This window comes from Saccopteryx bilineata, chromosome 8 (assembly GCF_036850765.1).
Source record: "Saccopteryx bilineata isolate mSacBil1 chromosome 8, mSacBil1_pri_phased_curated, whole genome shotgun sequence".
NCBI lineage: Eukaryota > Metazoa > Chordata > Mammalia > Chiroptera > Emballonuridae > Saccopteryx > Saccopteryx bilineata.
Genome location: NC_089497.1, coordinates 66,864,469 through 66,876,231, shown reverse-complemented (window position 1 = coordinate 66,876,231; position 11,763 = coordinate 66,864,469). Strand labels below are relative to the sequence as shown.

The following is an 11,763-nucleotide window of genomic DNA, read 5'->3' as shown; positions in this document are numbered from 1 at the left end:
GCTCCCCAAATGGTAGGTATTATTTGGATGTCACTTTTTTATTCCCTTTGTCATTGCTATAAGTTCCTATTATATCTCCACCAATGGTTGCTTTCAAGTTGATCTCTGCACTCCATGCTTGCAGTATACACTCCTACCATTCATTTTCAGTATGCTGCCAGAGAAATTATTGTAAAATATGAAGATGTGTGGCATGCCCCTGCACAAAATCTTTTAATAGGCACTGGCTGGTTGGCTCAGTAGTAGAGCGTCGGCCTGGCGTGCAGGAGTCCGGGGTTCGATTCCCGGCCAGGGCACACAGGAGAAGCGCCCATCTGCTCCCCCCCCCTCCTTCCTCTCTGTCTCTCTCTTTCCCTCCCACAGCCAAGGCTCCACTGGAGCAGAGTTGGCCCAGGCACTGAGGATGGCTCTGTGGCCTCTGCCTCAGGCACTAGAGTGGTTCTGGTTGTAGCAGAGCGAGGCCCCAGATGGGCAGAGCATCGCACCCTGTTGGGCATGCCAGGTGGATCCTGGTCGGGCGCACGCAGGAGTCTGTCTGACTGCCTCCCCATTTCCAACTTCAGAAAAATACAAAAAAAAAAAAATCTTTTAATAGCTTCCAATTTTCTCAGAAGAAAGTCTAAAATCTCCCAGAATAGTTTTATGAGTTTGTCTGCTTCCACTCAATCACACATATATTTTACTGTTATGAGCACCTTCTGTTCACCAGATACTAAGCTAAGTGCATCATAAAGATGATTTCACATAATCCTGGAACTAGCACTGTCATTAATATCTCCATGTTACAGAAAAGGAAAGGGAGGCTCAGAGAGGCTGAAGAACTCACACCAGCACACAGCCAGTTGGTCACAGAGGTTTGAATTCACTCTGGTTGGAGCCCTCGCCCATTGGAACTTTTTGCAGAGAGTAGGAATGCTTCCCCAGCAGCTGGAATGGGCCTACAGAAACAACTGTAGAGGTCCAGGATCTGGGGAGGGAGGCAGCAGTGTTTGGAAGAAGCATATTGGGAATGAAATGAGAATGCTACTTCTTCTTTCCCAGATTGGTAGTGGGGAGTGGCCACTTCGATTTGAAGAGAGTTTTGAGTCTGAAGTGTGTACCCCACCTTGCGTGCGGAGAGGGCCTAGACAACTTTCCACTTTCCCGTCCCTCCTCCCCTGCCACACCCACTTCCCTCCAAGCTCAGAGCCAAGGGCCAAGGAATCTGGGAGGTGATTTTTGCCTCAGGTAGTCACATCCTTTCTGCCCAAGTGGTGGCTTAAGACCGCTTTCGGCCCTCCCGTAGGGCAGTTTTCTGTTCTAGGGAGGCGGTCCAGGCCCACCAGGGATGGCCATTATGTGGCCGGTGGCCCCTGCTCAACACGCGGTTTCCTCTCGTTTTTCCTCTAGCAGCTCCCTTGAAGAGAAGTAATCTACTCCCTTCCTTCGGGACCACCCTACCTACCTGAGGCTGCTGGCCCACCAGCCTGCAGACGCCCTGGGGATTCTACCACACCCCTTCCTTTCGGTATCTGCTTTGTTTGAGAGCACCTAGTACGTGCGACACCCGATGTTGGGCGATTCTTGCCTAACTCTGAAATATTTTGTTGCTTCATACTCGACATAAGAAGACTTTAAGGCGCAGAGAGTTTAAATGACTCAGGCTTGCGCAGTCGGTAGCCCAGCCAGGATTATAGTTCCCGCTTATCAGGACAAAAAAGCGGGAGAGGCCGGATTCAACCTTCAGGACCTGGGGGCAGGGCCAGCATTTCGGGATCCTTGCCCCGCCGCGTTCCCCTCCCCCCTGTTCAGGTCTGCCCTCCTCTCTCGAGGCAGTGTCCCAACGTCACGCGGTACCCTAACCAGGCACCCCTAATCCCCAAGCCTGCTTGCTAGCGACCTCCAGGGGGCCAGACCGATTTGGGATCCCTGTGGCAGGGGACAAACGAAGTCTTCCTGACTATTTGCATAACGGAGACAGCTTGCTTCCCCGCCCCTCCACCACGCTCCTCTTCCCTCCTTCCCCAGTCCCCTCCGCTCCTCATCCCCTCTCCCGCTCCTTCCCAGCAGACCTTCCTTCCTCTGAGGACTCCACGGGGGGCTCCCAGCCCTGGGGCTCTCCAGCCCTGGCCTTGGACCGAGTCCTGCGGCACCTGGGGCGGGGAGTGCTGGGCTGCGCGGGCCCGGGGAAGACGCCTGGGGCACTGCCCAGCGCTAACAAAGGGAGCCAGCTGTCGGCCCGCCGGGGTGTTGAGCGGGCGGAGCAGCCGCAGCCTCCGCGCGGCCGGCGCGCAGCGAGTGAGTAGGGGTGCGGTGGGCCGCAGCGCAGCCTGGGGGGTCGCTCCGCCTCCCCCGGGAGGAGGGATGTGGGACGAGTGATGCGTTGGGGCGCAGGAGGGGACGACGGGAGCGACGGAGCCCAGGCGTGCTTAGGGGCAGGGGATGGGTGTCCAGCGCCACCTCAGTCACCTCCTCTGCTGGCCACCTTTTGTCTGGGGGTGTCTTTGTTCCTGTCCTGGTCGAGGGGCCGCCCCGGTTTCTCCCCCAGCTCCGGAGTCCTGCGTACCCACAACAAACCCACGTGCGCTCTGCCACCAGGCACCCTGCTTTTCCGTAGCATCAGCGGTAAGAAAGGGTAGGACGCCTTGCAGCTTCCGGGTTCCTTCGGATCCTGCCTGCTGGGTTCACAGACCTGGAAACAGCCTCCCCTACCTCACCCGCGGGGTGGGGACACAGGCACCATAACAAATGCACGTGGCCCAGCTCTGGGATCCCCGAGCACGCCAAACCCTTAGGAGCCGCCCTGCGAAACCCGGCCATTGTCTCAGCTCAGGGGTAGGGAGCCGCGCTGGGGGCGCCACTTGCTGGAGGAGGTCAGCAGATACATTTACAAGGTACCACCTGGGCATCGGACCAAAACGAAAGGAGAAATCAGCTACGAAAAGATTATTGCAGGCCGAATTCGTCCCCGGAGGTAGTATATTACTTGAAGAAATGAGGACAACCCCTTACTTCCACCTCACGGAGGTGTCTTAGGGATGGGGGTTGAATTAAGGCTCTATGGGTCCCTCATACACACACAAAAAGACTATGCCTGGTACCCCCATTGTCTCTGGTGGGAAGTCTCAGCGCCTCTGAAGCCTGCGGGAAGAACGGTTCAATTTAAACAGCGCCCAGCTCAGTTCTGCATTTTGCTTGCGCTTTTCTTTGTGTACGTCTAGCCTCCACGGGTGTCATTGGCCCTTTTTGTCTTGTTATGCATTTTTACCAGAAAGGCCAGCCGAGTCTTCCTGTTCTAAGTGGGGACAATATTATTCTCAGTTCTATTCGAGTTTGAGAGGAACTCAGATTGGAAAGAGAGGCCTCATGCTGGTTGCCTTGCTTTTTTGTTGCTGTTACTTACATGTGCTCAGCTCAGCTTTGCAGCTTTTGGTTAATTAGACCTGTTCAGACAGCAGCAAGATGTTTGGGAGGATGAATTGGCCTTTTAGGTGATGGTGTTGGTGCAGGAGTAAACTGCAAAGATTGTGGGAGTAGGAATGTAGGCACCGCTACTTTAGCGTGCTTGCTGAGCAATTGAGTTGTGGCTTCAGCTTGGCTAGGACCGCAGGAGATTAACCTGTCTCTGGGGAGAAGTGGGAGCCTCCAGCCTCACACCTCTGTTACTGAGAGTCTAGGGAGCATCCACTGAACTTCTTATTGTACAGGTGGGAAATGGAAACCTGTTGAGTTCAGCCACATGTCCAAGTTTAAACTGAAATCTGGGACAGAGACAGGACTTGCGTCTGAGTCTCCCAACTCCCACACTGCATACTGCCAGGCCGACAGCTGAAGGCAAATTCAGAGTTTGTGCTTGGCTTAGAAGGCAGTGGCTTCAGGCAGAAGAGTTAAACAAAGAAGTATTTCAGATTGAGAGCTGCACCCCTCCATTATCCCTTTCAAGAGTTCTTTATTCATTTGAGAAAAAGATAGATTTAGTCATTCCTTACTCTTCTTCTAGGCTTTCATAAGCTTAGTTATTTTTCTCTCCTGGCTGCGCCCTCCCCTCACAGTGGAATAGGGCCAACTGTGGAGACTTAGATGTTTTGCCTCTCATCCCTGTGCCAGAAGGTCTTTGTTTGGGCATAAGCATGGGCTGTTGACATCAGCCCCACTGGGAAGAAAGTGTCTCTCTCTTAGCTGGCTACTCCTAAGTCATTTGCAGGAGAACAAAGCATCGTTTCCATTGATTTTATTTAATTAAACTTTTTTATTTTTAATGAGAGTTCCAATGTCAGTAGCCGCTTATTTTTGTATTTGGCAGAAGAAAAGTTGGAAAACCAAAAAAACATTAAGAGTCTGGGTTTCCCCAACACTAACAGGCTGTTCTGCCCTGTCCCTGTTGTCTCCTGGCTACAGTTTGTTTCTTTTCTTAGGGTTTCCAGGGTGTCTCATTTTATTTTATTTATTTATTTATTTATTTTTTACTTTCTTATTAAGTTTTAGAGAGGAGAGAGAATGAGGGGCGGGGAAGGGGGAGGGAGGAGCAGGAAGCATCAACTCCCATATGTGCCTTGACCAGGCAAGCCCAGGGTTTTGAACTGGCAACCTCAGCATTTCTAGGTCAACGCTTTATCCACTGCGCCACCACAGGTCAGGCCTCAGGGTGTTTCATTTTAGGTAATTCCACTGGGCCTAGGGAACTTCAGGAATCATCTGGTCACACCCTGTTATTTCCAAAGGGGAAAACTGAAGCCCACAGAGGAGAAATTACTTGCCTAAGGACACTCAGCAACAGTGTCTTCTTTAATGCCTCTTTTTACATAGAAGGGAAACAGTTGCATCAAAAGAGTTGTTGTAGGTATGCCACAGGAAAGTAAAAGTTATGATGGTTGTTATAACAACATTCTTTTTTTTTTAAATCTTTATTGATTTTTAGAGAGAGGGGAGAGAGAGAGAGAGAGAGAGAGAGAGAAGGGGGAGGAGCAGGAAGCATCAACTCCCATATGTGCCTTGACCAGGCAAGCCTAAGGTTTCGAACCAGCAACCTCAGTGTTCCAGGTTGACGCTTTATCCCACTGCACCACCACAGGTCAGGCAACAACATTCTTTAAGTCAGAAAATCAATTCCTTAAGGATTCAGATAGGTTTTGGTTATTAAACAAAGCCATAGATCCCAATGGGAAATTTGGTGAGGTTATCATTGGGGATCAGTTTTCTTTACTGTTTACTAAGTGGTTGGCTTTACTCTTGCCCTGGGCTACCACATACACCTTTTTACTCAGTAGGGAGCTGCTTCGAGTCTTATAATAAAATAAAGGCAGCAAAAAGTCAGAAGAGAGAGACCCCGCTTAGCTTTTTGTGTTACTGAACTTCTTGGATTCCAGTTTCCTTCTTTGTACAGTGGGAGTCCCTTCCGTTCAGTGTCTGCACCGTTCCAGTGGGGTGAGGACGCTCGAGCCTCAGAGTCAGAGGAGCAGGTTTGGGTCACCCCTGCTCTCCCTGGGACTCCTTGAGAGCCAGCAGGCTGCATCTGCATTGTATAATGTGAGGGGAAGTACATGCACGCATCTATCTCCTGGGGAGGTGGTGAGTCCATGCTTAGCATTGTTCAGACCTTGTGGCAGGCTTGGGTACTCCTCAGGCTTTTTAAGTGGTAGGGGATGTTTCAGGGAAAGCAACCCCAGAGAGTAAGTAAGCCCTATGCTCCAGAAGACCCTACCTACTCACGAAAAGATGTGAATGTTTGCCAAACTGTGCAGGGGGCCTTTGGATAGTTGTGAAGTGTGCATGACTCTAAGGTAAATAAACTTGGTAATAAAAATAATAAAACCGCCCCCAGAACTTTCAGGCCCATTGAGTGGACCCAAAGTCATTTTATTCATTCACTCATTCATTCATTCATTTTGTATTTATTGACAAGCAAGTGGGTTGGGTGAGAGTGTCCTGTTCTCAGCCTGGAGTTGTAAAGAACATGACCCATTCTCTGCATCTCCATCCTTGTTCAGAACACATTTGGATCCTCCCTTAGCAATTGCCCTCAGAAAATAGATCTAATTTATCTCAATATTGACCTGAAGGAGCAATAGCAGATGGTAAAATGAGTGTGTAAGAGAGAACGCTTCAACAAAAATGTGGCTCTCTATAAATGTGAGGATATGGTAGGATTAAAAAATTAAATGACAGGAAAACTTCATTAATGAAGTTTTATAGTAATCTTTATAGTAATCTTCTGGAACATTAAAGTCCTGAGAATTAGCTCAGACCTGCTGTCAGTGATTTGTTCAATAAGAACTGAATTGGGAAGAAAACATTTTTCATGCTGTCTGTTTGTATGCTACATGTATTCTGACTCTAATAAATGTACTTTTCATGGGCTTATATGTAACAGTAACATAGTTTCACATTGAATACTGGGGTGATTTTCTAAGTCATTACTAGAAGGGTCAGGTTAGCATTCAGAATTAATTTGGTGATTTAGACTTTGTTTATCTATCTGATTATGAGAATAAAACATGTCCATTGAGGACAATATGGGAGAGTAGAGAAAAGTGCAGAGAAACAGAAAAAATAATTCCATTATTCAAAGGCAATGACTGTTAATATTTGGCAATTTTTCTTCTTTTTCTTTATTTTAAAATTTTATTAGTTTTTTTCTAAATGGTTGAGAACACACTGTCTGAGCAGTTATCTCTTATCTCTTGCTTTTCTTGCTTAACCTTCTCATACATACATTTCAGAGTTTGCATCTGCATTAAAGATGCATTCATTCATCACCCACGTCAGCTGCTCAACAGCTCCAAGCTCATGTAGTCTCATGGGATCTGATCACTTTTATGAGGATTTGTAGAGGAAGGAGCCTCTAGCTTCCTCCCCATTTCTCATCCCTGCCTTAAGCATTCAAACACCAGCCCTTTTTAAAAAATTAAATTTATTGGGTGACATTGGTTAATAAAATTATATAGGTTGCAAGTATACATTTCTTTTTGAAGCTGGAAACGGGGAGAGACAGTCAGACTCCCGCGTGCGCCCGACCGGGATCCACCCGGCACGCCCACCAAGGGCGATGCTCTGCCCACCAGGGGCTGATGCTCTGCCCCTCCAGGGCATCGCCACGACCAGAGCCACTCTAGCGCTTGGGGCAGAGGCCAAGGAGCCATCCCCAGCGCCCGGGCCATCTTTGCTCCAATGGAGCCTTGGCTGCGGGAGGGGAAGAGAGAGACAGAGAGGAAGGGGGGGGGGGTGGAGAAGCAAATGGGCGCTTCTCCTATGTGCCCTGGCTGGGAATCGAACCCGGGTCCCCCGCACGCCAGGCCGACGCTCTACCGCTGAGCCAACCGGCCAGGGCCGTAAGTATACATTTCTATGGTACATGCTCTGTATATTGCATTGTGTGCCCACCACCCAAAGTCAAGTCATCTTTTGTTACTATATATATGACCCCTTTACCCTTTACTTCCCACACTACCTCCTTCCCTCTGGTAACCACCATACTGTTGTCTGTGGCTATGCGGGGTTTTTTTCTTGTTTATTCATTTGTTGCTTTTAGTTTTGTATTCCACATATGAGTGAAATCGTATGGTTCCTAACATTTTCTGTCTGACTTACTACACTTAGCATGATGTTCTCAAGGTTCATCCATGTTGTCACAAATGGCAGTAGTTCGTCTTTCTTGTGGCTGAGTAATATTCCACTGTGTATCATTACCATGACTTCTTTATCCTATTGAAGGATGTTTCAGTTGTTTCCATGTCTTGGCCACTGTGAATAATGCTGCAGTGAACCTAAGGATGCATATATCTTTGTGAATAGATTCAAAATTTTCAGGTAGATAACCCAGAAGAGGGTTGTTGGATTATTTGGTTAACTCTATTCTTAATTTTTTGAGAAACCTCCATACTGTTTTACATAGTGACTGTACCATTTTATATTCTTACCAGCAGTGAATGAGGATTCCTTTTTCTCCACTGCCTCTCCAACACTAGTTATTACTTGTCTTGTTTTTTAATTTTTTAAAATTTTTATTAACTTTTTTCTATTTAAAAAATTTTTTTTTTCTTTTTGTATTTTTCTGAAGCTGGAAATGGGGAGGCAGTCAGACAGACTCTCGCATGCGCCCAACCGGGATCCACCCGGCTCGCTCACCAGGGGGCGATGCTCTGCCCATCTGGGGCATAGCTCTGTCGCGACCAGAGCCAGTCTAGCGCCTGAGGCAGAGGTCATGGAGCCATCCCCAGCGCCCGGGCCATCTTTGCTCCAATGGAGCTTTGGCTGCGGTAGGGGAAGAGAGAGACAGAGAGGAAGGAGAGGGGGAGGGGTGGAGAAGCAGATGGGCGCTTCTCCTGTGTGCCCTGGCCGGGAATCGAACCCGGGACTCCTGCACACCAGGCCGACGCTCTACCACTGAGGGCTTTTCTATTTTTTTTTAAGTGAGAATAGGGGAGATAGTGAGACAGACTCCTGCTTGTGTCCAGCCAGGATCCACTCAGCCACCCCTCTCTGGGGCTAATGCTTGAATCAACTGAGCTATCCTTAGTGCCTGAGGCTGATGCACTCAAACCAACTGAGCTATCCTCAGCATACAGAGCCAATGCTCAAACCAATTGAGCCACTGGCTGTGGGAGGGGAAGAGGGAGAGAAGAGAGAGGAGGGGGAGAGAAGCAGACCGTCACTTCTCTTGTGTGCTCTGACTGGGAATTGAAGCTGGGATGTCCATATGTTGGGCCTACACTTTATCCACTGACCCAACCAGCCAGGGCCTTGCCTTGTTGATAATAGCCATTGTAACAGGTATGAGGTAGTAGCTCATTGTATTTTTTTTTTCTGAAGTGAGAAGCAGGGAGGCTAAGTGACAGACTCCCGCATGCACCCTGACTGGGTCCACTGGCAAACCCTGTTTGGGACCAGTGCTCTGCCTATGTGAGGTGGTGCTCCATTGCTTGCCAACTGAGCTATTTTGGCACCTGAGGTGAGGCCATGGAATCATCTTCAGTGCCAGAGGCCGACTCCCTTGAGCCATTTCTGCAGGAGGGGAAGAGAGTGAGAGAGAGAGAATTGAGAGCCAGGAGAGGTAGAGAAGCAGATGGGTGCTTCTCCTGTGTGCCCTGACCGGGAATTGAACATGGGACATGCACACACCAGGCCAATGTCTACCACTGAGCCAACCAGCTAGGGCTAGCTCATTGTAGTTTTGATTTGATTTCCCTAATAGCTAATGAAGTTGAGCATCTTTTCATATATCTGTTGGCCATTTATATGTCTTCCTGGGAGAAGTATTTGTTCAGGTATTCTTTTTTTTTTCTTATTATTAGATTGTTTGTTTGGCAAACATCTGCCAATTTTATTATAAAAGAAGTCTTTAGTTTAAGGTGGAGGGGGAAGGGTCCTCCTGCACATGACCTTGGGTTCTAGTCCTGCTCTTGTGACCACCAACACCGTATTTAACATCCCAGTGTTCAGTTTCTATGTGTTAAATAAGGAACTTATTAATTCTCACACATTCAAATGCCCAGTCTAAACCAAAGGTGTATAAGAAGAGCTCAGCTTTTAAGAAGCTCACAGTAGGATGGGAGAGTCAGGGTAACAGAGATCAGTGTAGGATGCTGTGGACCAAGAGGAAAGTCAGCTCCCCAAGACTGGAGCCGTGGGGAAGGAAGTCTTCCTGGAGAAAGGCCACCACTGTATAGTCAAACTACTAATTTTTTCCCTATTGTAATAAACTCTGAGATAAACATGTTTGTGAATAAGATCGTAAAGTAGAATTACTGAGACTCACTTTAAAAGGGTATTTCATTTTTAAAGACTTCATGGGTTTAATCTCTATTACAAATAAAGTTTTTTTGTGTTTTTTATTTTATAAGTGGAGGGGAGGCAGAGAAACAGATTCCTACATGCACCCAACCGGGATCCACCTGGCATGCCCACTAGGGGGCGATGCTCCACCCATCTGGAGCATTGCTCCATTGCTTAGCAATCAAGCTCTTTTTAGTGCCTGAGGTAGAGGCCATGAACCCATCCTCAGTGCCCTGGGCCAACTTGCTCCAATGGAGCAATGGCTGCAGGAGGGGAAGAGAGAGAGAGAGAGAGAGAAGTGAGGGGTGGAGGGGTGGAGGGGTGGAGAAGTAGATGGGTGCTTCTCCTGTGTGTCTTGACCAAGAATCAAACCTGGGACATTGACACGCCAGGCTGATGCTTTACCACTAAGCCAACTGGCCAGGACTTACATATAAAGTCTTAAAGTACTGAAGTATATATCTTGTGGGAACAGTAGAAATTAAGAGCACAAGTAATTTAGGATTTAATAAATTACCACTAGTATAGACTTGGACAAGGTACTTCAGCTCTCTTGCCTCACTGGGCAATTGCAAGGATTAAATAAAATCATAGCAAGAGTCCAGTATAGTGCCAGATATACAGGAAGCACTCAGTAAGTGACAGCTGTTATTGTTACAATTGGGATTTTCACAAGCTGCAGAAAATTTTGGTCCTGATATTTTTCTTATCATGATAGCAGGCAGAAAGTTAATTAAAATGGAACCTCCTACCAGGTGACAAATTGAGAGAAAAATGAACACTTACATGATGCATTATTTAAAAAGTCTTATTATGGAAAATTTCAAACCCACAAAATGGTGTAATGAACTCCCATATACAATCATTTATCCTGAACAATTGATTAAAACCATGACTGATTTATAACTTTATATTCCACCCAGAATACATTTATTTATTTATTTATTTATTTATTTATTTATTTATTTATTTATTTTTAGAGCAAGAGAGAGACAGGAATATTGAGCTGTTACTGTATGTGCCCTGATTGGGGATCGAACCGGCAACCTCTGTGCTTCAGGACAATGCTCCAACCAACCAAACTATCTGTCCAGGGCTTAATTTTTTCTATTTTTTATTTATTGATTGTTTTTTCAAGAGACAGAAAGAAGAAGGGAAAGAGGGGAGGGGGAAGGGAAGTGTTCATTTGTTGTTTCACTTAGTTGTGCATTCATTGGTTGCTTCCAGTGTGTGCCCTGACCAGGGGTCCAACCCACAGAACACTGAATTTAGGGTCAGGAGACCTGATTTTGCATAAAGGTTTCACTCTTAACCAGTAGTAAGCTTTTTTTTAATTTATTTTTTATTTATTTATTTATTTATTTATTTATTTTACAGGGACAGAGAGTCAAATAGAGGGATAGATAGGGACAGACAGACAGGAACGGAGAGAGATGAGAAGCATCAATCATCAGTTTTTCGTTGCGACACCGTAGTTGTTCATTGATTGCTTTCTCATATGTGCCATGACCGCGGGCCTTCAGCAGACTGAGTAAACCCCCGCTCGAGCCAGTGACTTTGGGTCCATGCTAGTGAGCTTTTTGCTCAAGCCAGATAAGCCCGTGCTCAAGCTGGCAACCCCTGGGTCTCGAACCTGGGTCCTTCCGCATCCCAGTCTGACGCTCTATCCACTGCGCCACCACCTGGTCAGGCAGTAGTAAGCTTTTTGTAGGTGACTTCTGAACTTCTTTGAGAACATTTGCTGAGTATCAAATGAGGCAATCCACACGACAGCCCAGCAACCCCATATTAGTTGGTTAGTTGGGCAAGAGTCAGACCTGAACCCAGCCTTCTCTTCCTGAGAAGCAGAGTGTTCACATGGAATTGAGGTCAGAGACTGATGGCCCCTCCGTAGCAGAATGCTTTCGGGTAGTGTTGCTACCAGCCTCTCATTCTGAAATGTGGTCATGGCTCAGAGGAGCACTTAGAATGCAGAGCACCATGTGCTTGCAAATCCCTCTCACCCCCTCTCAC

The 11,763-nt window shown here is 47.3% G+C and overlaps 1 protein-coding gene across 2 annotated transcripts in view; it reads left to right on the top strand.

Annotated features, from left to right (window-relative positions):
• Nucleotides 1–1,984: 1,984 nt before the first annotated feature.
• ST6GAL1 (ST6 beta-galactoside alpha-2,6-sialyltransferase 1) overlaps nt 1,985–11,763 on the top strand; it is a 180,585-nt gene continuing 170,806 nt past the window's right edge. For both annotated transcript variants that reach the window (XM_066241875.1, XM_066241874.1), the window contains exon 1: nt 1,985–2,277. The gene's annotated coding sequence lies outside the window, so the exon portion shown is untranslated. The remainder of the gene's footprint in view (nt 2,278–11,763) is intronic.